Genomic DNA, 9665 nt, shown 5'->3' with positions numbered 1-9665 from the left:
GCAGCGGCCTCCTCCCAGGAAGCAAGGAGTTAACCCCTTCCCACCATGAGCCCGCTTACCTCTGGCTGTGCTGGGGGTCGGCAGGGGGCTCTGCCGCTGCTGAGGGGGTGTCTGGGGGGTTTCGGGGGAGAGGGGGCACAGTGGGCTTCACCCGCACGTCTCTCACCGCTCCGGAGCCTAACTTGTTCTCTCAAGTCTGGGCTCCCAGCCACTAGTTACCTCATTAGCAGCTTGTTATGGACGCCACCCAGCCTCTTTTGCTGCATGGTACCGGCATGTGGGTTCAGGAGTTCACCCACGGCCAGGTCTCGAGATCTTGGCCCCCACCGTCCCTCTCCCCTCAGGGTCTGGATGCTGTGCCGGGTCTCTTCAGGGGTCTGGGCTGCTGACCCGCCCCCCACCGCACTCTTTTGCTTTCACGTTGCCTCTCCACATCCCAGTGCAGAAACCGTGGCTTCTTCCCGCGCCATGGCTCCACTCTTCACTGCACTGGATTCCCTGTAGGTGGTGTGTGGGCCTGCCAGTCCTGAGCTCTGGGATCCCTTGGTTCACGCTGACCCTGAGTTGTAGATCCCTTCTCTTGGATCTTTCTCCCGGACAATCTCCCCCGCAGCTCCTCTCTTGTCCTGTGGTGCCTGAAGGCAACTTTCCCTAGGGAGTGTCCTCTTCATATCCCCAGGCGCAGAGTCCCATTGGCTCTCTGCAGGTGTGGGGTGTCTCGTTGTCCCACTGGGCCATAATCACTATCAGCTGCAAGATTTCTCAAGTAACAGGGCTTTGGTCTGGAACCCTGTTACAGCCCCCAATCTGAGGCCAGACAGCACACAGTTCTTTGGTGTAGTCCATGTTATCTTTGAAATGTTGTGAACTCTCACAAAGAGCCTCTCTGTCCTTGCTCTACAGGTCCAGCAGCTGCTCATGGGGAAGAGGCACTGGCTGCCACTGGGGATGTGGTGCCCTCTGAATGCCAGTGGCAGACACAAGATAGAGGCTTGCTCCTAAACCGGCTTGTCACTGTCATGGAGGAGCAGGTGGGCGATTCATGGGCTTGGCGCAAGGAAGATGTCTCACATGAGTGGGAGAGGGATATAAGTAAGAGAGGGATGCACATGAGTGGGCACTTGGACCTTGAGAAGAGATACACTGCCCTCATTGAGAGGATGGTTTTTGCCTAGGACCAACAGGCCTCCATTGTGGCTCAGGCAGTCAAGGCAATGGAGGAAGTCTTCTAGGTGCTTGATAGCACCCTGGCCCTGGTGGCCTCCTTTGTGCTACCCACTGCCCAGTCACTGGCCTCAACCCCACCTGCCACCTGGTACCCACCCACTACCTATCCACAGCCCTGGCACTGCCTGTTGCCTGGTAGCTGCCTGCTGTCCAGCTACCAGCCCCATCCTCAGGGCTGTGGGCCTGAGAGGAGGTGCAGTGATGGCTGCAGTGGCCTGTCTGGAGGTGCACTGATATATTGGTCACATATCATATTGGCATAGATAAAAGGAAAATTAATGTTATTGGCCTTTTTTGCCTACTGTAGCCGATAATGTCACCAATGAGTGTTGCACATGCCACCATGCAGGTGGCCAGGAATACAGCCAGGCAACTTGGGGAGCAGCCTCCATGTAGTAAGTCTGTGGGGGGAGGAGGGGAGGAATTGAGGCCCCAACAGTGATGGAGAGAGTGGGACAGGGATGGTGAAAGGGACTCCCGAGTGGGGTATGTGGGGAGCCAAGGGCAGGTGGTGTACAATGGGGAGCCGAGGAGCCAATGCTCTGCACGCCCTGTGGGGAGCATAAAGGGCACATACCCCCCATATCTGTGAATGGGGCCAGGTTGGGCTGCTGCTGCAGGCTGGGGACTGCATCAGCCTGTTCCCAGTGGGGGTTCTGAGTGTGCAGTGGGTAGTGGCTACACTGGGAGTGATGGCCACATTGGGGCTAGGGCACATGTTGGGGTGGCCACAGCCCTGCTCCCAGCACCACCCCTGCTGAGGCATTCTGCCCTGCTGCCTCATCACAGGGCTCCTGAGGAAGGCAACAGAGCACAGTGCTGTGGCAGGGGCTGCTCTGGGTGGCAGGGTTGGAGTGCTGTAGCACATTCCCTCCTGATTTCCTGAGGGGCCCCAATGGCCCCTGCTTGCTGCCCATCAGCAGGGAAACAAAATGGCACCAAATTTAAAACAGCAGCTTTCTCTCCCTTGCTGATGAGGAGTAAGTGGCAAGCAGGGCCCTGATCAGCACCAAACCCTGGGCCAGCCCTGCTGATCCAGGCCCACATCAGCCTATGGGTGCACAGGGTGGCACGCATGTGTCGGGGGTGGGTTGAGCACTGAATGCAAGTGCACAGGGGTGGCAGGACACACGTGTGTTGGGGGATGGGTGTGGGGTGGGTTGAGCAGTGGGTCCTGGTACACAGGGGTGGCACACATGCATGTGTCAGGGGGTGGGGCTAGGTTAGGTTGAGCAGCGGATGCAGATGCATGGGGGTGGTGCACATGTGTATTGAGGCATGTGTGTGTGCACAGTGGCCAGCAGATGCCCAGTCTGGCAGGGAATTGCAGCTGGGTGCATAGGCAGTGGAAGAGGGGGACTAATGGGACTCAGGCCTCCCAAACGCAGGGCAGTGGGAATGGTTGCAAGGCACCCAGCTGCAGGCTTTTGCAGCAGGTGGGAAGGGGCACACACGTTGAGATGCCCTCCACAGCCTGGATCACAACTTGCCCAGCAGGTAGGTAAGTTTCTTTCAATCTACTTTTTTTACTGCCTGGGCTTGGAGGTGAGGCAGGGGACACGTGGCCCCCTGATGTATCCACATGGCAAGGGCGGGCTGCATCAGACTGGGCTCTGCCCGCTCCCTGCCTCCATGCCTTGCTGCTGCCTTTGAAAGCAGCGTGGTGTGGCACCATGTGCCTCACTGCCTGCCCTTGCCCTGTGAAACAATTGGGGGCCACCTGCATCCCCTCCTTGGTCCCCCGGCTCTGGAGGAGCTGCCAGGCTGCACCAGGCTCTTCCCCAGGATGACCCAGAGTAGGGCGGGGTGGGTATGAGGGTTTCAGGGCTCCATCCCATCCAGCTTGGTGGTGGAGTCAAGGCTGGCCCTGCTCTGCCCCCTGGCTCTGGGGCCACCTCCACCCAAGCACCGGGAAAATGCAAGGGCAGGGCAGGGGCCAGTGCAGGGCTTGGGGGTGGCAAATTCACAGGGGCTGCTGGCACCAGACAATGACCCTGGACACGGGGGAAGGGGTGGCTGCACAGGTGCAGCAGTCCCCAGTCCTGATCCTGAACCTGGGCCTGGTGCTGCTATGCCCCCTCCCAATCCCAGCTTCACTCCCTTCCCCCCACAACAGCCTTTTCACCTTCCCCTGCAGCCCTTCCTGCAGTGGGAGGAGGGGATGTGTGTATGCTCAGCCCCCTGCAAAAAAAATGTCTCCCTCTCCCAATGGCTCCACATCCAGCCCTGCACCATCCCTCCCCACCCCCCATCCGGTGTGCATCCACCTGGCCCACATCTACCTGCCTCTCCTCCCCTCCCCACTCCTCTCCACCTACCCCTGCCCATTGCCTCCCCCTCCCTGACATCGGGACTAGGCAGCAGGGGGGCATTGCCACCATGATCTCCCCCTTCACCCTCCAGTGGGGTTAGCTCCACTGCCTGGGGAAGGAGGCGGAGATCAGTGAGGGGAGCCGCCACTTCCTCAGGCAGAGAGGCATGGGGCAGCCCCACTGCTCGGGTGGTCAAAGAATGTTCACTGCCACCACAAACTTCCCTGGCAGTGGCACAAACTTGGGCCCATGCAGGAAATCACTGCCCACCCTCTTGGTGGTGAATGCGCAGTTGGCTAAAAGTATTACAGACAGACAGACAAAGCCCCTTATTATATTAGCTACCTATACAAAAGCCCAAAAAACTAGCCTTCTATAAACAGGTTTGAACTATTACCATGTGTTCTAAAACCAAAAATGATTTCTCTCTTTGAAACAACTGGCAATCAGGTGGCTGAAAAACTAGCACCCCATGCTCAAAACATAGACATATCACCACCTAGATTAAACTGCATCCAAGGCACATAGAAACATTTTGTTTTCTGGACACTTGTGTCTTTATGAAAGAGGAAGAGCAAGATATTGCACAGGGCCAAAGAGAAAGGGAAGACAGCCTGAACCAGCACATAAGTTATGTCCAGAGCTGGGTGCAAGATCTTGGGGTGGTGACAGTGTGGAGCTGTGGCTGGAGCTGGGGCTGGGACCAGGGCTGGGGCAGAGGCATGATCCACTCCCTGCACATCCCTGCCTACTGTTGCAGGTCTATGTGAACAGCAGATCACTGAGCAACTCTGGCCCTACCCTGTCACTGCCCCGTGACCCTGCCCCATGATCCTGGCTTCAACCTCCTATTCTACTCCTGAACACTGCTCCCTGCCCACCTGGGACCCCATCCCACATAGGGTGTTTTGTTGAGGTGTTACATGGGGAGGGTGGGGGAAGGGATGCTGACCCAGTCCACAGCATCTTAGTAAAACTCCCTATGTGGCCTGTGGGCCCAAATAATTGCCAATCTCTGCTCTGGCCCCACTCCTAGGCCATTTGAGACCTTTGGGATCCCTTGGCCCTGCTGATGCTGACCCGTCTTGGTGCTTCAGATCTCTGGGCTCTCTGATCCTGTTGATGCTCTTCCCACTGGCTCTGGCTCTGCCCCTCGCTAGGCTGTTCCCAGGCCTATCTCTTCCAAGGTCTGTGCTGTTCCTGGGCTCTGACCTAGTCTACCCTACTTCAGCTGTTCAGCTTGGAGCTCTGATTCCAGGAGCTGCTCTGTCTCTGACTCCTGGAGCTAGCCTCCCTGACCAGCTAAGGACCTGCATTTATATACCTCAAGCCTGGCCCCTTTTGGTCAGGTTAGTTTCTAATTGGCCACTGCCACACCTGCAGGCTGCTTCTCCCTTAGCCTTTCCTCTAAAAGTGACAGATGCACCAAGTGCAGCCACCTGATTCCATAAAGCAGTTCATTGGGGCTGTGCAAAATTTCAACGGGTGTTTCATTTCGAAGCTGTTTCAACACATTTTGAGCTCAAAATAGTGAAATCAAATTAAATGAAAGGCTTTGAAACAGCTTCAGAATGAAACAAGGGTACTTGAAATGTTTCAAAAGTTTTGAAATCGAGTTTCAAAGCTGGGCTTGCTTGCAGCTAAACAGAAACTAAGGAGAGGGAGGGGGGAAGGGTGGGGAAGGACTGCTCTGATATTGACTGTGTAGCTGGCCAGTGACTGTGATCCTTCCCTGAGGTCCCTTTCATCCTAGTGCTCTGGGGGAGGGATGGAAAAACAGCATAAAAAGCATTGTTTGAACTGAGCTTTCTCTGTGCCTTCATACTTACAAGTGACATGTTTTGCTCTGAACAGCTTGAGGTGCCGTTTCCCAGAAACCCCTGCATCTATCTCCTTGAAACTTTACAGGCTTTGTGGCCTCAGCAGGGGATATGTTCCCTGCTGTTTTAATTTGAATCAGGAAAGAAATGACAAAGTTATATGTATTTTTGTGATTCCCCATTTTAGCCTGTGGGCGAAATGGCAAAATATGTGGAAACAGCAAAACAGTTTCAAGGAAATGAAATGGAACACTGCTTCAACACAGTGAAACGAAACACTGTCCCTTCCAAACAGTGAAATGGAAGTCAAAACGAAATGGCCCTACACTTCATCTTCTTTTATCTCAAATGGGCAGAAGCTGTTACACACTTCCCTTCGCCTGTCTTACAGCACCTTGAAAAATTAATCCTGAAATTCTGAATTGTGCAGACCAATCAAGAAGACTGCTTTATTTCTGAGTTCTAGGCTCACCCCTGCTTGACTTGTAGTTGCTGTGTGTGTCCTCCCCTTTCCTTTGTCCATACTTACAAGAGCAGCCACAGGGTAGTTCTTAGTGTTGCACAATAAACTTTGCACAGTAAGCACAAGATGTTATGGTATTTAAGGTATTTAAATGGAGAATGGAGATATAAACTGCTTCCTGCCTCTGACTGAAAAGACCTCCACCTTTTGATGTGTGTTTGGTGAATAGAATTTCTTTTTCTTCGCATGTTGCTCAAAGAGGGGGAAATTATTTAGAGAAAATAAGCAAAACCACCCTTTTGGCAAATACAGAAGCTGAACATTCATTACTCTTGCATGGTTACACCTTTGCTATGCTCTTAGCATTTTGCTACAGACAGCATGGTTGTCTGGAGAGAATCACCAGTACAGAGAGTTTGAGTCAATTAAGTCAAAGCTGAATTGTTGCTGTGGTTAGTACAGCTACATGAATAGCAAACACTTAAAAAAGCTAAACTGAGTGAGGTGACAACATGTAGACTGTCACATAAAATATGTGCTGCCTTGACACTGCTACCTTTGAATGATATTTAAAATATTTATTCAGGGTCCCTATTTGTATGGAGAGCCTCTTGAGAAGACTGGGAGCTTTGGTAGCCCTTCACCCAAAGCATAAACTGTTTGAAACTATCACTGCTTGCCTAGCTATAAAATGTCTCATCTGTTACATGAACAGGAAGAGCTGTCACTTTCAAGGATTGTTATCATTTCTCTGTGTTTCTTAATAATTTGAATATTACCTGTATGTACCTTTCTAGTTTCTTGCTTTCTTGCTCCCCTTGCCTTCCACACTAACACTCATGATCACACTTTATTTGTCTTTCAGGGTCTCCAGAGAGCAACTCATCACTTCAGTGCTTTTTTCACATACAGCCCTGCAGTGGCTTAATATCTTTTAGATTCTAGCACTTATTTGCACTGAACTATCTTCTTTTACTGACATTGTTTTAACCTTACGTCTGAAGACACCTCTGATGATCTGGTGTTTTTTAAAATCAATGCCTATCACCAAATTTCTCTCTGGTGTTGGCTTCAGTGGAGTTCCACTTAACCTGGTTATATTTGACCTGCTGTCTCCCTTGAGTAATATATTCTTGTAGAGAGAGATGGAGAGAAACCTAGATTTGTGCAGCTTTTTTTCATCTTTATTCAAATGTGAATGCATGGTAAGTCGTTGTACCAAAACTCAGGTGCCACTTCAGTCCCCCCTCGCCTTGATCCCATTAGTGAGAATCAGATCTTATCCTTTCTCCAAGAAGAAACTGGGAGTAATTCCACTGAAATATGTGTAGATTTATATGACTGAAACCAATGTAGAAGTGATAGAAGAATCGAGCCCACTATCTTCCTTTGCAACCATAATTTCACAGGGTTCTGATTGATCTCAGCATTAGGGATATGGTTGTGATAATGCAATACATTTAGTTAATCATGTGGGTGGGAACTTACAGGAGTTTGATCTCAGTATGTTGTCAAGTATTTTCTTGAGCAACAGATCAATTGGATTCGACTGCAAAAAGTCTAATATTTAATATTCTTGCCAGAGGCTTGGTTAATGGAAACTTTTTGCATTGGTAAGTTGTGACAGCAACAAAGAAGAAAATGTTCAGTTCTTGCACAGTTGAAAGACGGAGGCGTGAATGACCTGACAAACAATCACTTCCTTCCTGGAGTTAGAAGATATTGCAGATATCAGCAGTGAGCCAATTTTCTCCCTCATAAATACTACAGTTCAAGTCTGGAGAAACATGAAGTTGCATAGGAGTTGCTGGAGTTTCTGTCCAATCTTTCTGTTGCTTGGTAAGTTGAGTAGGTGAAAGATGGGGGTAAAAAAATGTAGTCCCTTTTGCATAATGAAAATCAGTAAGTGTAGGTTATGTGCAAAGATAGAAAGGATGTAGATTTGGAAACTGGGAGCAACCAATCTGCTAACACTAACCACAGCTCTGCCATTGACCTGCTGTACATCATTCAGCAGTGCACTCAATATTTGCAAAATGGGAAAAATAGTGCTCAGGGACTGTTATGTGGTGACTTATTTAATCTGTGTGCATAAAGTTTCAAATAAGTTACTGTAAAATAATATAAAACATGAATTACAGGCACTGTTATAATATACTTCAGCTTTTCATCTAATAGCCCCTAGTGCTTCTATCGCTGTAGGTTTGTACCAATATTTAACTCTGTTTGAATGCTGAAATCAGGCATATATCAACGATAGTACTTAACCAGTGCTAGAGCTCGCCTCTGAGTCTTAGCCTGGAAGACGCTATACAGAATGTGTGTGTAGTTTTGGTTTCGTCTTTCTTTCTTTTTTTCTTTTGCATGATGGAGTTAGAGTAAAATATTTGCTATGCGACTCCACTGTACATTTATTCTTGCTTAGGAAACAAACCACTTCTAGGAGCTACTAGAGCCCCATCGTAGTATCTATGCCACAGCTCCAGCTGCCTTGGAAAAGGGGCCTACAACTCCTGGGAAGAGTTCTGTGTATGTAGCCTTTGCATGGAGAACAAGATTTAGCCTACCAACATTAAAGTCTATTCCTAGATATGATTGACTGCACATTTTAATACACACAGTCTGACAAAGAGGAGTGCGCTGAGGACCTGGGGCTTGTCTTAGTTTCTAAGATTTTCTAATTCTGTTGGCTCTTCCTATGTGCAGGTGGGTTCAGAATGGACTGTCTAGGGGATGCTCCTCAGGAGGCTAGGGCACATGCAGCTTTACTATTGTCCTATAAAGGGGCATGGACAAAGCACAGGGAATATGAAATTACTCTTTACCTCACTGGACCCAGTTTTGTTGTAATTTGAATCATTGTAATTGCTGAAGAATTTAAATGACAAAAGGTGTTACTTCGCTGTTTTCCTTCCAGAGGTAAAGGATTATCATTGTATTATTTTATAAACATATATGAGTTGCAAATTCTCACTGCTCAAGTACAAATGATTTACTGGTCCACCTCTATTGCAGGTTTCTCACAACCTGTTTGCATTGAACTTCATCAGGATGCAATCAATGGAACAATTGGTGAATCTGTCCTCCTGCCAGTCACCTACAGACTCCAGATCCCATTTCACACCCCTCTGCCATTTAGCTGGAAATTCATTAATATTCCTCATGTACTTGCTACCTGCACATTGACTGTCTGCTCTCTCAGTACTAAGGGGATTCCCACCAGCTGCTCTGGAAAATACTTTGTACATCCCACATATCAAGACCGGGTTACAGTATTCCTTGAAAATGCCTCTCTGCTCCTTCAGAGCCTGCAGCTCAATGACAGTGGAGTGTATAGTGTCATCTTCATGGGAGGGAAGCAATCCAGAAATGTTACATTAACTGTATCAGTTCCTCACCTGGATAACGGAAGTCCAGGTAACAAAAGTCCAGGCTGCAGCAAGGCAGCAGCCCTAGATTTCAGGAGGGTGGACTTCAATGAGCTAAGGAGAATAGTCAGGGAAGCATTGAGGTCCCGGGGGGAGGGGAGCCAGTTGTCCAAGAAGAGTGGTCGCTCCTTAAGGAGACGATCCTCCAAGCCTAAAGGGAGGTAATCCCAACACAGATCAAAGGGAGCAGGAGGGCACATAAGCCCTCATGGCTCACCAAAAGCATTCGGGAATGTCTTCTAGCTAAAAGGGAGGCGTATACCCAATGGAAGGGAGGGGCCATCACCACGGAAGATTATCCTGCGGTTGCTCGGGGATGCAGGGGGGTGGTCAGGAAGGCCAAGGCAGAGATGGAACTGGGACTAGCTTCCCAGATCAAGGACAACAAGAAGTCCTTTTTTAAATACATAGGGGG

The sequence above is a fragment of the Crocodylus porosus genome, unplaced genomic scaffold (assembly GCF_001723895.1).
Source record: "Crocodylus porosus isolate Cpor-Errol unplaced genomic scaffold, CroPor_comp1, whole genome shotgun sequence".
In the NCBI taxonomy this organism is placed as follows: Eukaryota; Metazoa; Chordata; order Crocodylia; family Crocodylidae; genus Crocodylus; species Crocodylus porosus.
The sequence above is the reverse complement of the archived record's forward strand: the minus strand, read 5'-3'. Positions refer to the sequence as shown.